The 14,611-nt window shown below is 43.5% G+C and overlaps 1 protein-coding gene and 1 pseudogene across 8 annotated transcripts in view; one reads left to right on the forward strand and one right to left on the reverse strand.

Annotated features, from left to right (window-relative positions):
* Positions 1 to 14,611, reverse strand: part of ABCG2 (ATP binding cassette subfamily G member 2) — a 142,983-nt gene that overhangs the window by 124,358 nt on the left and 4,014 nt on the right. The window lies entirely within an intron of this gene.
* Positions 13,560 to 13,660, forward strand: LOC112209045 (U6 spliceosomal RNA; annotated as a pseudogene).

Consider the following 14,611-nt stretch of genomic DNA (forward strand, 5'->3'; position numbering starts at 1 on the left):
GACAACTCATACTGTACTTCCTTAGCCCATTCACTCTTCTGTTTCCTATTTCAACACTGAAACATTTTCATCTTTCCCCTCCCATAGTCATTCTCAGATGATAACCTTATGTCCTACTTGACTGAGAAAACTGAAGTAAGCAAGAGAACTTCAGATTCTGTTCACCGTATCTGCCCACCCACCTGCATCTGCTGCCTTCTCTCCTATCACCCTACCCTAGAGGAACTGTCCATGTTACTAAGGCCTAAGGCAATGTCTCTACTTTGCATGAAGTCTCATCCCCTTTTTCCTAACTCAATAACAGCACTTTTCCCCTTTCTCTTCTATATCGTTGTATATATATATATATATATATATATATATATATATATATATATACACACACACATATGTATATATGTGTGAGTGAATATATATATGTATATATGTGTGTGTGAATATATATATATATTCCTCTCCACTGATTTGTTTCCCCACAGTATAAACATGCTATATTTCTTTTTGTTTGCTTGTTTTTGAGACAGAGTCTTGCTCTGTCGCCAGGCTAGAGTGCAGTGGTGCGATCTTAGCTCACTGCACCCTCCGCCTCCCGGGTTCAAGCGATTCCCCTGCCTCAGCCTCCGGAGTAGCTGGGACTATAGGCACCTGCCACCGTGCCCAGCTAATTTTTTGTATTTTAGTAGAGATGGGGTTTCACCATGTTGGCAAGGATGGTCTTGATCTCCTGACCTTGTGATCTGTGCCCACTTCAGCCTCCCAAAGTGCTGGGATTAAAGCCATGAGCCACCACGCCCGGCCTTTTTTTTTTTTTTTTTTTTTTTTTTTGAGACAGAGTCTCATTCTGTTGCCCAGGTTAGAGTGCAGTGGTGCAATCATAGCTTACTGAAGCCTTGAACTCCTGGGCTCAAGTGGTCCTCCTACCTCAGCCTCCTAAGTAACTGGGACTATAGGCGCACACCACCATGCCTGGCTAATTTCTGTATTTTTTGTAGACAAGGTCTTGCTATGTTGCCCAGGCTGGTCTCTAACTGTTGGGCTCCAGCAGTGCACCCGCCTCAGCTTCCCAAAGTGCTGGGATTACCACCACTAGCCCACTGTTATCTATTTCCCCCATCCTCAAAAATATTCCTCTTGATTCCACATCTTCCAACTACTGCTCTATCGTTTTGTTCTCTTTTACAACAAAACTCTTCAAAAGATACTCACTTCTCCAATCCCTCCCCCATTCTCTCTCAAATCCAGTCCAATCAGAACAATGAGACACATGACAAATTGTTTTAAGCCTTTAAGTTTTAGAGTGGTTTGTTAGGTAGGGATAGATAACTGGAACAATATGCCAGAGACAGCAGTGCAGGTCTTCTCTAGGAGAAGACAGAATCTATATACTAAGAGAGTTGAGCCAGGTGTGGTGGGTCCTGCCTGTAATCCTGGCACTTCTGTAGGCTGAGGCAGGAGGATCACTTGAGCCCAGGAGTTCAAGACCAGCTTGGGCAACAAAGATCCCATCTCTACAAAAAAAGTTTTTCTGTAACGATTCTCCCATCTCAGCCTCCCAAGTAGCTGGGACCAGAGGTACATGCCACCGCACTCAAATCTGTTTTTGTTTGTTTGCTTGTTTGTTTTTGTAGAGATTAGGTCTTGCTATGTTGCCTAGACTGAACTCAACTCCTGGGCTCAAGTGATTCTCCTGCCTTGGCCTCCCAAAGTGTTGGGATTATAGGCGAGAGCCACAATGTCTGGCCTAAAAAAATTTAAAAAATTATTAGCCATGCAACGTGGTGCACACCTGTAGTCCCAGCTATATGGGAGGCTGAGGCAGAAGGATCACTTGAGCCCAGGACGTTGAGGTTTCAGTGAGCCATAATTATGTCACTGCACTCCAGCCTCGGTGACAGAATGAGACGGTCTTAAAAAAAATTTGGAAAAAAAAAAAGAGAGAGTTGCATGACTTTGCCAGATATCAGAAGCAGACTGGGGAAGAGCTGAGAGTGTAAATTATAAGGGTGTTAGACCAATGGGGATAAAGTATAATATTCAAGCCAAATTAATTGACCTGAGTGTACTCCCCCAGGATTTAGAATATAGCATGTTGGCTGGAGTACTGGGGATGGTCCTAACAGTCTGAAAAGGTTAGCCAATGAAATCCTGGACTCAATGATAGTTTGGAGTTAATGAGGTTGAAATGCCAGAAATTTCCTAACATATTATAGACAAAGAGTTACAAAATTCAAGGAAATAGGAGTCGGTCCATTATGTTCAATCTCCTCAGCCATTTACTAACTTGACTCTTCTGGGAGGATTCAAAAAACTCTCCTTTCACTAAGACATAAGGAAATGCACTAGTGAGTCAGGGACTAGCATCCTCAAGGAGCACTGTAGGTCACAGCTGTTGCTGGACAAGGCTGCAGTGAAAATGTGTGCTTTCATTTCAGTGAGAATAATGGGGTCCTGGCATGTCAAAGGCCAGGTAGTAGCTTCACTGTTAGGGACAACATGGTGCAACTACCACAGTAAACCACAGAGATGGAATAGTAATCAAACTGCTTTGATCTGCTGTGCCCCCTGGCAAGGGCTAATGGATGATGGGGTCCTGAAAAATCATTAATTCACTGCTTCCTAAGATGCTGCTTGACATCTAGGCAGAAAAAATCTAGGTCCATTAGGCAGAAACCTAACTCGAGTTGCCAGATTGTGCGTTGTACCTAATTCCCAGACCTATGTCAGTTAGGAGACTGAAAGCTCTTCCATCCACCGATGAATATCATGAATCTTCCTTCAAACCAGTGTTTCTCTCAACCTTGGCCCCACTGACATTTTGGGCAGGGTATTTCTTTGTTATGGGGGCTAGCTTGCACATTATGGATCTCAAAATGATGCTGACACTGACAAGAAGGGGACGACTACACTTAGGCGAGACTGTTAAACCCACTTAGGTGTGACTGTTAAAGACTGTGCTGAAGGGAAATCCTCCCAGTGGACAGAACCTTGAGTGATATATCTGGCTGTTTACTTCATGGCTTAAGGCACAAAGATCTCTAGTGACTTATGAGCCGTGGCTACTGGATTGGCTGGCTGGCTGGAGACTTGAAAAAAACTAATTGAAAAATTGGTGATTAGATGGACTATGCATGGACCTTTTGGAATGGACACAGAGGGTGGGAATATTTTTGTGCCGTGTGTATATCCAGTAGATTGTATCACGATGGTGGAGGTTCTCAAAAATCAAATGATCAAGATGATCTATTTTGTGAATGTCAGTAAGCCTCTTTCTCCAGGTATCCCAGTGCTTGTTCAGTGGCTCCGTGTGCAAACTGTGCCAGCATGGAAGGAAGCTACGTGTGAGCTAATAACATGGTTTTCCCTCACCAAGGCTGCTGTAACTATACCTACTGCTGAATGTCCCGTTGACCAACAGCCAAAGTCAACACTAGGCCGCTGATAAGGCACTATTGTCCGGGGTGACCAGATGGCCACCTAGTAGTAGCTGATTGTGTGAACTTTTCCCAACATAAAAGGAACAACCTTTTATCTTCTCAGGAATAGCTACATATTCTGGATAAAATTTTGCACTGTGGCCAAGCGCAGTGGTTCACGCCTGTAATTCCAGCACTTTGGGAGGCCAAGGAGGGCAGATCACCTGAGGTCAGGAGTTCAAGACCAGCCTGACCAAAATGGCGAAACCCCCCCTCTACTAAAAATACAAAAATTAGCTGGGCGTGGTGGTGGGCACCTGTAATCCCAGCTACTCGGGAGGCTGAGGCAGGAGAATCACTTGAACCCGGGAGGTGGAGGTTGCAGTGAGCCAAGATCATGCCACTGCACTCTAGCCTGGGTGACAGAGCAAGACTCCATCTCAAAAAAAAAAATTTTTTTTTTACATTTTATTCCCTGCCTGCAGAGCTTCTACTAATACCACTATTATGAAGTTACAGAATGCCTTATCTGTTGCCTTAGTATTCCATATAATATCGTCTGTGATCATGGGCATATATTATGGTAAAAGAAGTCTCATATTCTCAAAATTCAGTATATACCTAGATCTTACAGAGCAGCTGGCTTGATAGAACAGTGAATTGGCCTGCCTAAGGCTTAATTATAGTGTGAGCAGGGATACCCTGCAAGGTTGGGATGTTGTCCTACAGGAAGGGGAAGATACCTTAAACCAGCAGTCAATATTTGCACATAACAAGAATGCATGGAGGCCAGGCGCGGTGGCTCATGTCTATAATCTCAGCACTTTGTGAGGCCGAGGTGAGCAGATCACTTGAGGTCAGGTGTTCAAGACCAGCCTGGCCAATATGGCGAAACCCTGTCTCTACTAAAAATTACAAAAATTAGCCAGGTGTGGTGGTGCGTGCCTATAGTCCCAGCTACTCAGGAGGCTCAGGAGGGAGAATTGCTTGAACCCAGTAGGTAGAGGTTGCAGTGAGCCAAGATCACGCCACAGCACTCCAGCCTGGGCAACAGAATGAGACCCTGCCTCAAAAAAAAAAGAATGCATGGATGCATGGGACTAAGCATGGTGGCTCACGCCTGTAATCCCAGCACTCTGGGAAGGTGAGGCAGCGGGGTCTCTTGAAGCCAGGAGTTCAAGGCTACCCTGGGCAACATAGACCCAGACTCTAAAAATAAAATATTAGCAGTGCACAGCAGCATGTTCCTGTAGTCCCAACTACTTAGGAGACTGAAGTGGAAGGACTGCTTGAGCCCAGGTGTTTGAGGCTGCAGTGAGCTATGATCACGCCACTGCACTCCAGACTGGTTGACAGAGTAAGACTATGTTTGTAAAAATTAAAAAAAAAAAAAAAGGCACACACGAGTGTGAGAACCCGAGTAGGATGTTTCTGCTATCCTCACTGGTCTCCCAGGTGTTTCTCTAGCACGCTAGACATGTTCCTGCCTCCGTTCCCTCTACTTGAAATACTTTCCTCCCAGATGGTCTCTTCATTCCCTCTCAGTCTTTCTTCAAAGATTTGCTCAAATGTCAACCTCTTAACAAGGCCTACCCCAACCACTCTGTTTAAAATTGCAAAACCTTTCTTTGCCTTCCTGATTACTTCTTACTATGCATCTGTCTGTAACCCTTCTCACCGTCTAACATACATTATTTATTTGTTTATTGTTTATTATTTGTCCTCCTCCGTCTAGAAAGTGAGCTTCGTAACAGCAGGGATTTCTATTTCATTCACTGTTCTATCCCCAGTGACTAACGCAGTGCTGGAAACATAGTAGGAACTCAGTAAACATTTCTCTTGTTTTTTAATTAATTTTTTATTTCCCTAAGGTTTGGGGAACAGGTGGTATTTGGTTACATGAGTAAGTTCTTTGGTGGTGATTTGTGAAGTTTTGATGTACCCATCACCGAAGCAGTACACACTGAACCCAATTTGCAATCTTTTATCCCTCACCCCCTTCCCACCTTTTCCCCTGAGTCCCCAAAGTCCACTGTGTCATTCTTAAGCCTTTGCATCCTGATAGCTTAGCCCCTACTTACGAGTGAGAACGTACGCACATGCAATGTTCAGTTTTCCATTCCTGAGTTACTTAGAATAATAGTCTCCAATCCCAATAAACATTTCTTGATTGACTTGAATGACTATCATGAAAGTTCTCAGAGAAGAGTAGACAATATCTCTAGTCTATTATCTTTACCTGCGTCGTTGGTTGGTAAACTTTTTCTGTAAAAGGCCAGATAGTGAATATCTTAGGCTTGTGGGCCATGCAGTCTTTTTCCAATCACTCTATATTGGCATTGTAGCACCAAAGCAGCCATTGACGGTAGGTAAATGAACAGGTGATACATAGAAAGGAAATACGGGAATTGCTGAGGTCCTGGGAATTGGGAACCTAAGCAGGGAGTTGATGTGAAAAGGGAAATACTTTACACAGATGTGCTTGTACACTTTTCTTCATGACTTCTCACTCCACTATCACGGCTAATACTGCTTTGAAGTTAAATGTTCAGTTCGATTTTTACTTTTGAGTATTGTACATTTAAAATTCCCACAAAGTACATTTACTAATACAACCTCCAGGTGGAGCCCTTTCTTTTTTCTCAGTACACTGTTCCGCAAGTATTCACTGAATAGCTACCATGTGACAAAAACGAAGTGTTAGGATACAGCTTTGAATAAAGCAAAGATCTTATGCTCGAAAAGCTTATATTCCAATGGAGAAGACAGATGATAGCACGTATAAAAAAGGTAATTTCAGACAGTGATATGTTCTACAAGGAAATTACATAGAGCAATAGGAGAGGCTTCCCTGAGGACATGCTATTTAAGCAGAAAACTGAAGAATAAGTAGGAGGCAGACATGCAAATACCTGAGGGTAGAGTTGTTTTATTTTCTTCTACTGTGGTAAAATATTCATAATATAAAAATGTACCATTCAAATTTTTTTTTTTTTTTTGAGACCGAGTCTTGCTCTGTCACCCAGGCTGGAGTGCAATGGCGCGATCTCCGCTCACTGCAAGCTCCGCCTCCCAGGTTCACGCCATTCTCCTGTCTCAGCCTCCCCAGCAGCTGGGACTACAGGAGCACACTGCCACGCCTGGCTATTTTTTTTTTTTTTTTTTTTGTATTTTTAGTAGAGATGGGGTTTCACCATGTTAGCCAGGATGGTCTCGATCTCCTGACCTCATGATCCACCTGCCTCGGCCTCCCAAAGTGCTGGGATTACAGGCTCAAATAGTTTTTAAGTGTACTGTTTTATGGCATTAAGTATATTCATTGCTGTGCAACCATCACTACCATCCATCTCTAGAACTTCTTTCATCTTCCAAACTGAAACTTCTTGCCCATTAAACAACTCTTCACTCCACCCTGTCCTCAGTGGCAACCATTCTACTTTCTGTCTCTATGAATTTGACTACCCTCAGTACCTAATATAAGTGGAATCATGTAGTATTTGTCCTTATTTCTCTTAGCATAATGTCTTCAAGGTTCATTCATGCTGCAGTCAGAATTTTCATCCTTTTTGAGGCTGCATAATCCTCCATTCTCTGTGTATACCACATTTTGTTTATTCATTCAACAGCTGATGAACATTAGGGTTGCTTCCACTTTGGGCTGTTGTAAATAATGCTGTTATGTATATGGGTGTATAAACATCTGTCTGAGCCCCTGCTTTCAGTTCTTTTGGGTATATATCTAGAAGTGGAATTGTGGGATTGTATGGTAATTCTATGGTTAGTTTTTTGAGGAAGCACCATACTGTTCTCCACAGTAGCTACACCATTTTACATTCCACCAACAGTGCACAAGAGTTCCAATCTCTCCACATTCTTGCCAACAATTGTTATTTTCAATTCGTGTGTGTATTTCTTTCTTTTTCTAAAATATCTAAAATGTGTTTATTGGGGTGGCTTCCCATTTATCTTGATTCAAAGTGCTTTTACTGCTGCTTCCTCCTGAAGGAGCATCCTTCTGTCAGCCTTGCTTTGCCTCCTGTAGGCTGACAGAGAACGGTAGAGCAGTGATATGGTTTGGCTATGTCCCTACCCAAATCTCATCTTGAATTGTAGTTTCCATAATCCCCATGTGTCATGGGAAGGACCTGGTGGGAGGTAATTGAATCATGCGGGCGGTTACCCTCATGCTGTTCTTGTGATGGTAAGTTCTCATGAGATCTGATGGTTTTATAAGGCACTTTCCCACCCCTCTTTGCTCAGCACTTCTCCTTCCTGATACCATGTGAAGAAGGACATGTTTGCTTCCCCTTCTGTCATGATTGTAAGCTTCCTGAGGCTTCTCCAGCCCTGTAGAACTGTGAGTCCATTAAACCTCTTCCGTTTATAAATTACCCAGTCTCTGGCTGGGTACAGTGGCTCAAGCCTGTAATCCAAGCACTTTGGGAGGCCAAGGTGGGCAGATCACTTGAGGTCAGGAGTTCAAGATCAGATTGGCCAACATGGTGAAACTCCATCTCTACTAATAATACAAAAATAGACAGGTGTGTTAGTGTGGACCTGTAATCCCAGCTACTAGGGAGGCTGAGGTACAAGAATCGCTTGAACCTGGGAGGCAGAGGTTGTAGTGAGCTGAGATCATGCCACTGCACTCCAGCCTAGGCAACAGAGTGAAACTGTGTCTCAAAATAAATAAATAAATAAAATAAAAATAAACTACTCAGTCTCAGGTATTTTTTCATAGCAGCATGAGAATGGACTAATACAGTAAATTGATACCACAGAGAATGGGTTGCTGCTATAAGGATACCTAAAAATGCAGAAACGACTTTGGAACTGGGTAACAGGCAGAGATTGGAACAGTTTGGAGGGCTCAGAAGAAGACAGGAAAATGTGGGAAAGTTTGGAATTTCCTAGAGACTTGGAGGGCTTAGAAGACAGGAGGATGTGGGAAAGTTTGGAACTTCCTGGAGACTTGTTAAATGGTTTTGACCAAAATGCTGATAGTGATATGGACAATAAAGTCCAGGCTGAGGTGGTCTCAGATGGAGATGAGGAACTTCTTGGGAACTGGAGTAAAGGTCACTCTTGCTATGCAACAAGACTGGTGGCATTTTGTCCCTGCCCTAGAGATCTGTGGAACTTTGAACTTGAGAGAGATGATTTAGGGTATCTGGTGGAAGAAATTTTTAAGCAGCAAAGCATTCAAGAGGAAGAAGAGCATAAAAGTTTGGAAAATTTGCAGCCTGACGATGCAATAGAAAAGAAAACCCTTATTCTGGGGAGAAATTCAAGCACACTGAAGAAATTTGCATAAGTAACAAGGAGCTGAATGTTAATCACCAAGACAATGGAGAAAATGTCCCTAGGACATGTCAGAGGCCTTCACAGCAGCCCAACCCATCACAGTCCCTGAAGACTAGGAGGGAAAAATGGTTTCCTGGGCTAGGTCCAGGGCCCTCTTGCTGTGTGCAGCCTTGGGACTTGGTGCCCTGCATCCCAGCCACTCCATCTGTGGCTAAAGGGGCCAACGTATAGCTCAGGCCATTGCCTCAGTGGGTGTAAGCCCCAAAGCCTTGGCAGCTTCCATATGGTGTTGGGCCTGCAGGTGTGCAGAAGTCAAGAATTGATTCTGGGAACCTCCACCTACATTTCAGAGGAAATGTATGGAAGTATGGAAATGCCTGGATGTCCAGACAGAAGTCTGCTTCTGGGACAGAGCCTTCATGGAGAACCTCTGCTAGGGCAGTGATATGGTTTGGCTCTGTCCCCACCCAAATCTCATCTTGAATTCCCACATGTTGTGGGAGGGACCTGGTGGGAGGTCATTGAATTGTGGGCCACTGTTCTCGTGATAGTGAATGAGTCTCATGAGATTTGAGGGTTTAAAAAAAATAGAAGTTTCCCTGCACAAGCTCTCTCTTTGCCTGCCACCATCCACATAAGATGTGACTTGCTACTCCTGGCCTTCTGCCATGATTGAGGCTCCCCCAGCCATGTGGAACTGTGAGTTTGCCATTGAACCTCTTGCCTTTGTAAATTGCCCAGTTTCAGGTATGTCTTTATCAGCAGTGTGAAAATGGACTAATACAGGCAGCGTGGAAGGGAAATGTGGGGTTGGAGCCCCCACACAGAGTCCCCAATGGGGCACTGCCTAGTGGAGCTATGAGAAGTGGGCCACCATGCTCCAGACCCCAGAATGGTAGATCTACCAACAGCTTGCCCCGTGCACCCGGAAAAGCTGCAGACACTCAACACCAGCCATGAAAGCAGCTGGAAGTGGGGGCTATACCTTGAAAGGCCACAGAGGAAGAGCTGCCCAAGGCCATGGGAACCTACCTCTTCCATCAGGGTGACTTGGATATGAGACATGAAGTCAAAGGAGATCATTTTGGAATGTTAAGGTTTAATGACTGCCCAGTTGGATTTCAGACTTGCATGGGCCTGTAGCCCCTTCACTGTGGCCAATTTGTCCCATTTGTAATGGGTGTATTTGCCCAATGCCATTACCCCCATTGTATATAGGAAGCAGCTAATTTGCTTTTGATTTTACAGGCTCATAGGTGGAAGGGACTTGCCTTTTCTCAGATAAGACTTAGGACTTGGACTTTTGGGTTAATGCTGGAATGAGTTAAGACTTTGGGGGACTGTTGGAAGGGCATGATTGTGTTTTAAAATGTGAGGACATGAGATTTGGGAGGGTCAGGTGAGGAATCATATGGTTTGGCTGTATCCCCACCCAAATCTTATCTTGAATTGTAGTTCCCATAATCCCCACATGTCACAGGAGGGACCCAGTGGGAGGTAATTGAATCATGAGGGCAGTTACCTTCATGCTGTTCTCGTGACAGTGAGTTCTCATGAGATCTGATGGTTTTATAAGGGCCTTTCCACCCCCTCACTCTGCACTTCTTGCTGCTGCCATGTGAAGAAGGATGTGTTTGCTTCCCCTTCTGCCATGATTGTAAGTTTACTGAGACCTCCCCAGCCCTGTGGAACTGTGAGTCAATTAAACCTCTTTCTTTTATAAATTACCCAGTCTCAGGTATTTCTTCATAGCAGTGTGAGAATGGACTAATACAAGCAGCCAACACACACCACTACTGTGTGTGCATGATTAATGATCATGATGATTATAGCATCCTGGGCATTTCACATCCCTGAAGTAGGAACTGGAGCTCTGTACCAGGCACTTCTTGTATTTCCTCTTTTCCTCATCTGGAGAGGGATGAAGGAGATTTTTTGTAAGAGGTATGTTCACATGGGGAGGTCAGAACCACCAGAAAGGCTTTTTTTTTTTTCAAATAATGGCCATCCTTATCAGGATAAAGTGGTATCTCATTATGGGTTGACCTGTATTTCCCTAGTGACTAGTGATGGTGAGCATCTTTTCATGTGCTTATTAGCCATTTATATATTTTCTTTGAAGAAATGTCTATTCAAGTTATTTGCCTACTTTTTAATCATTTTTTGTTGTTAAGCTGTAGGAGTTCTTTATATATTCTGGATATGAAGCCATTATCAAATATGTAATTTTCTCCCATTCTGTGGGTTGTCTTTTAACTCTCTTGAAAGTGTCTAGACTGGGCACAGTGGCTCATGCCTGTAATCCTAGCACTTTGGGAAGCCAAGACAGGTGGATCACTTGAGCCCAGCCTGGGCAACACAGCAAAACCCCTTCTCTACTAAAAAATACAAAAAATTTTCTGGGTGTGGTGGTGGGTGCCTGTAGTCCCAGCTCCTAGAGAGGCTAAAGTGGGAGGATCACCTGAGCTGGGGAAGTTGAGGCTGAAATGAGCCGAGATGGTGCCACTGCACCCCAGCCTGGGCAATGGGAGTAAGACCCTGTCTCAAAAACAAAAAACAGAAAACAAAAAGCAGAAGATAAAAGACAAGTAAAAAGTGTCCTCTTTTTTGTTTGTTTTTTTTTTGAAACAGGGTCTCTCTCTATTGCCCGGGCTGGAATGCAGTGGCATGATCATGACTCACTGCAACCTCGACTTCCTGGGCTCAAGCAATCCTCCTGCTTCAGCCTCTAGAATAGCTGGGACTATAGGTGCACACCACCACACTGGACCAAAAGTGTCCTCCTTTGATGCATAAAAGTTTTAAATTTTTGTAAATTTTGATGAAGTCCAATTTATCTAATTTTTATTTTGTTGCCTGTGCTTTTGGTGTCATACCCAAGAAATCACTGCCACAGCCAATGTCATGAAGCATTCCCCTATGTTATCTTCTAAGAGTTTTGCAGTTTTAGCTCTTTGTGTCTTTGATAATTTTTGTATAAGGTGTAAGGTAAGGGTCCAATGTTATTCTTTTCCATGTGGCTATCCAGTTTCCCCAGCACCATTTATTGAAAAGACTGTCCTTTTCCCATTGAATGGTCTTGGCACCTTTGTCAAAAACCACTTGGCCGTGTGTGAGGGTTTATTTCAGGGCTTTCTATTCTATTCCATTGATCTGGATGTCTGTCTTTATGTTAGGACCACACTGTTTTGATTACTGTAACTTCATTTAGGGTAGAGTTTTAAATCGGAGGTCACAGCAAGTTCAAAGGGTTACAGCAGGGGTTGGTAAACTTTTTTTTGTAAAGGGCCAGATAGTGAATATTTTGGGCTTCACAGGCTGTATTGTATGGGCTGTGTCACGACTCCTCTACTCTGCCGTTATAGCACTAAAGCAGTTGTCGACAATGCATAAACAAGAGGGTATGGCTGTGTTCCAATAAAACTTATTTATAAAAATAAGCAGGAAGGATTTGTCACAAAGGCAGTAGTTTGCCAACCCCTACACTAGAAGTCACAGTTTGGCATTTCCAAAGGCTTGGAGGAAGGCAATGTGATAAGAACAATGGGGAGAGTGAAGCATGATGAGGTTGGAGAAAGGGGCAAGGGCCAGATCACAGAGCCTTGGAGACCACAGCAGGATTTCATCTATTCTTTACCCATTTATTCACCAAATAGCTATCAAGGACCTACTATGAGCTGGGGCTGGGGCTCCATAAGAGGTAGACTGTATCTTAGTTCTCACAGGGCTTTGATGTAGTCAGGAAGCATAAGCTGAGCATTTTAATATGGTATCATATGAGTCATGACAGGCTCCTGATGGGATCTCTGCTCAGTGCTTTACCCTACTGCCTTAGTGTATTAGTTCGTTCTCACACTGCTGATAAAGACATACCCAAGACTGGGTAATTTATCAAGAAAAAGAGGTTTAATGGACTCACAGTTCCACATGGCTGGGGAATCCACATGTCTTTCACAATGATGGTGGAGGGCAAAAGGCACATCTTACATGGTGACAGGGAAGACAGAAAATGAGAGCCAAGTGAAAGGGGTTTCCCCTTATAAAACCATCAGATCTTGTGAGACTTATTCACTACCAGGAGAACAGTATGGGGGAAACTGCCCCCATGATTCAATTATCTCCCACCGGGTCCCTCCCACAACACATGGGATTATGGGAGCTACAATTCAAAAAGAGATCTGGGTGGGGACACAGCCAAACCATATCACTTAGTTTAAGTCTTATTATTTCTCTCTGGGACAATTGCAACAGTCTATTCAAACAGGTTTCTGCCTCCAGCTTCACTTTCTTCCTACCTGGCATCTATGCTACAGCAACAGACATTTCTAAAATGCAATTCTGATTGCACTTCCCAGCTTGAAGCTGTGTTGATGGCTTTTCATCACTGTCAGAGTCAAGTCCAATCTGTCATAATGATGTGGAAAGCCCTACATAACCATGCTAGCTGACAGCCCAGGACAATTAGTCCCTCACATTCACACACACAAGAACATGTTTGACCATGATTAAACCTGGGGCAACACCTACAACCAAAAAGAACATTTGCTATTGGTGTGAATCTTGTTGTTGGTGTTTCTATTGTAAAGTATAATTATTGAGCAAGACTTAGTGATAATCATAGCAAACTCACAGAGATACTCTGTGTCCTGCACTGCTAACTCATTTAATCCTCACAACTACACTATGAGGTAGGTAGTATTATTATTCTCATTTTATAGATTAGGCAACTGAGGCATAAGAAGACTAACTTTCCCAGGATCTCATAGCTTGCACATGTGATAGCACTAATATTCAAACCAAGGAATTCTGGCGTGATAATCTATTATTCAGTACCCTGACATGTTCCTTTTAGCAGCAAATATACTAAAATTGGAATGATACAAAGATTAGCTTGGCCCCTGGGCAAGGATGACATGCAAATTCGTGAAGCATTTTATATTTAAAAAGAAAAGCCATGGCTCAAGCCTGTAATCCCAGCACTCTGGGAGACTGAGGTGGGAGAATCATTTGAGCCCAGGAGTTTGAGACCAGCTTGGGCAACGTACCAAGACCCAGCCTCCACAAAAAATTTAAAAATTCACTGTGTGTGGTGGTGCGTGCCTGTGGTCCCAGCTACTCGGGAGGTTGATATGGAAGCCTTGAGGTAGAGGCTGTAGTGAGCCTTGTTCATGCCACTGCACTCCCGCCTGGGTGATACAGCAATACCCTGTCTAAAAAAAAATAAAAAATAAAAATAAATATCACTTCTGTAATCTCAGCACTTTGGGAGGATGAGGCAGGTGGATCACCTGAGGTCAGCAGTTTGAGACCAGCCTGCCTGGCCAACATGGTGAAACCCTGCCTCTACTAAAAATACAAAAATAAGCCAGGCCTGGTGGCAGGCACCTGTAATTCCAGTACTAGGGAGGCTAAGACAGGAGAACTGCTTGAACCCAGGAGATGGAGGCTGCAGTGAGCCGAGATTGCGCCATTGTACTCCAGCTGGCCAACAAGAGCGAAACTCTGTCTCAAAATAAATAAATAAAATAAATAAATAATATACATATACAAAAGTACACTAATACCCCCTCGCTAAACCATAAATGTATTCTTTTAAAATATTGACTGGAGCTGTGACTTTTGTTTGAAGGTGTGATCTCTGAGTGGTGGCACTAAAATCACCTGGGAGCTTATTAGAATGCCAATTCCCACGCCTGGGGCCTGACCTAGGGAAGCAGAATCTCTGGAGTTGGAGCCCAAGGATTTGAGTTTTAGCAAGCTCCCCAGGTGACATCTAAGCCTGAGAAAGTTTGAGAAGCATTACTGTCAAACATTTTTTTCCTGGGGAGTAAAGACCTTAATGGAGACAAAGCTTAAGACAAACGCATGAGTAATTTTGACCAAAACAAAGTAGA

This window comes from Pan troglodytes, chromosome 3 (genome assembly GCF_028858775.2).
Source record: "Pan troglodytes isolate AG18354 chromosome 3, NHGRI_mPanTro3-v2.0_pri, whole genome shotgun sequence".
NCBI lineage: Eukaryota > Metazoa > Chordata > Mammalia > Primates > Hominidae > Pan > Pan troglodytes.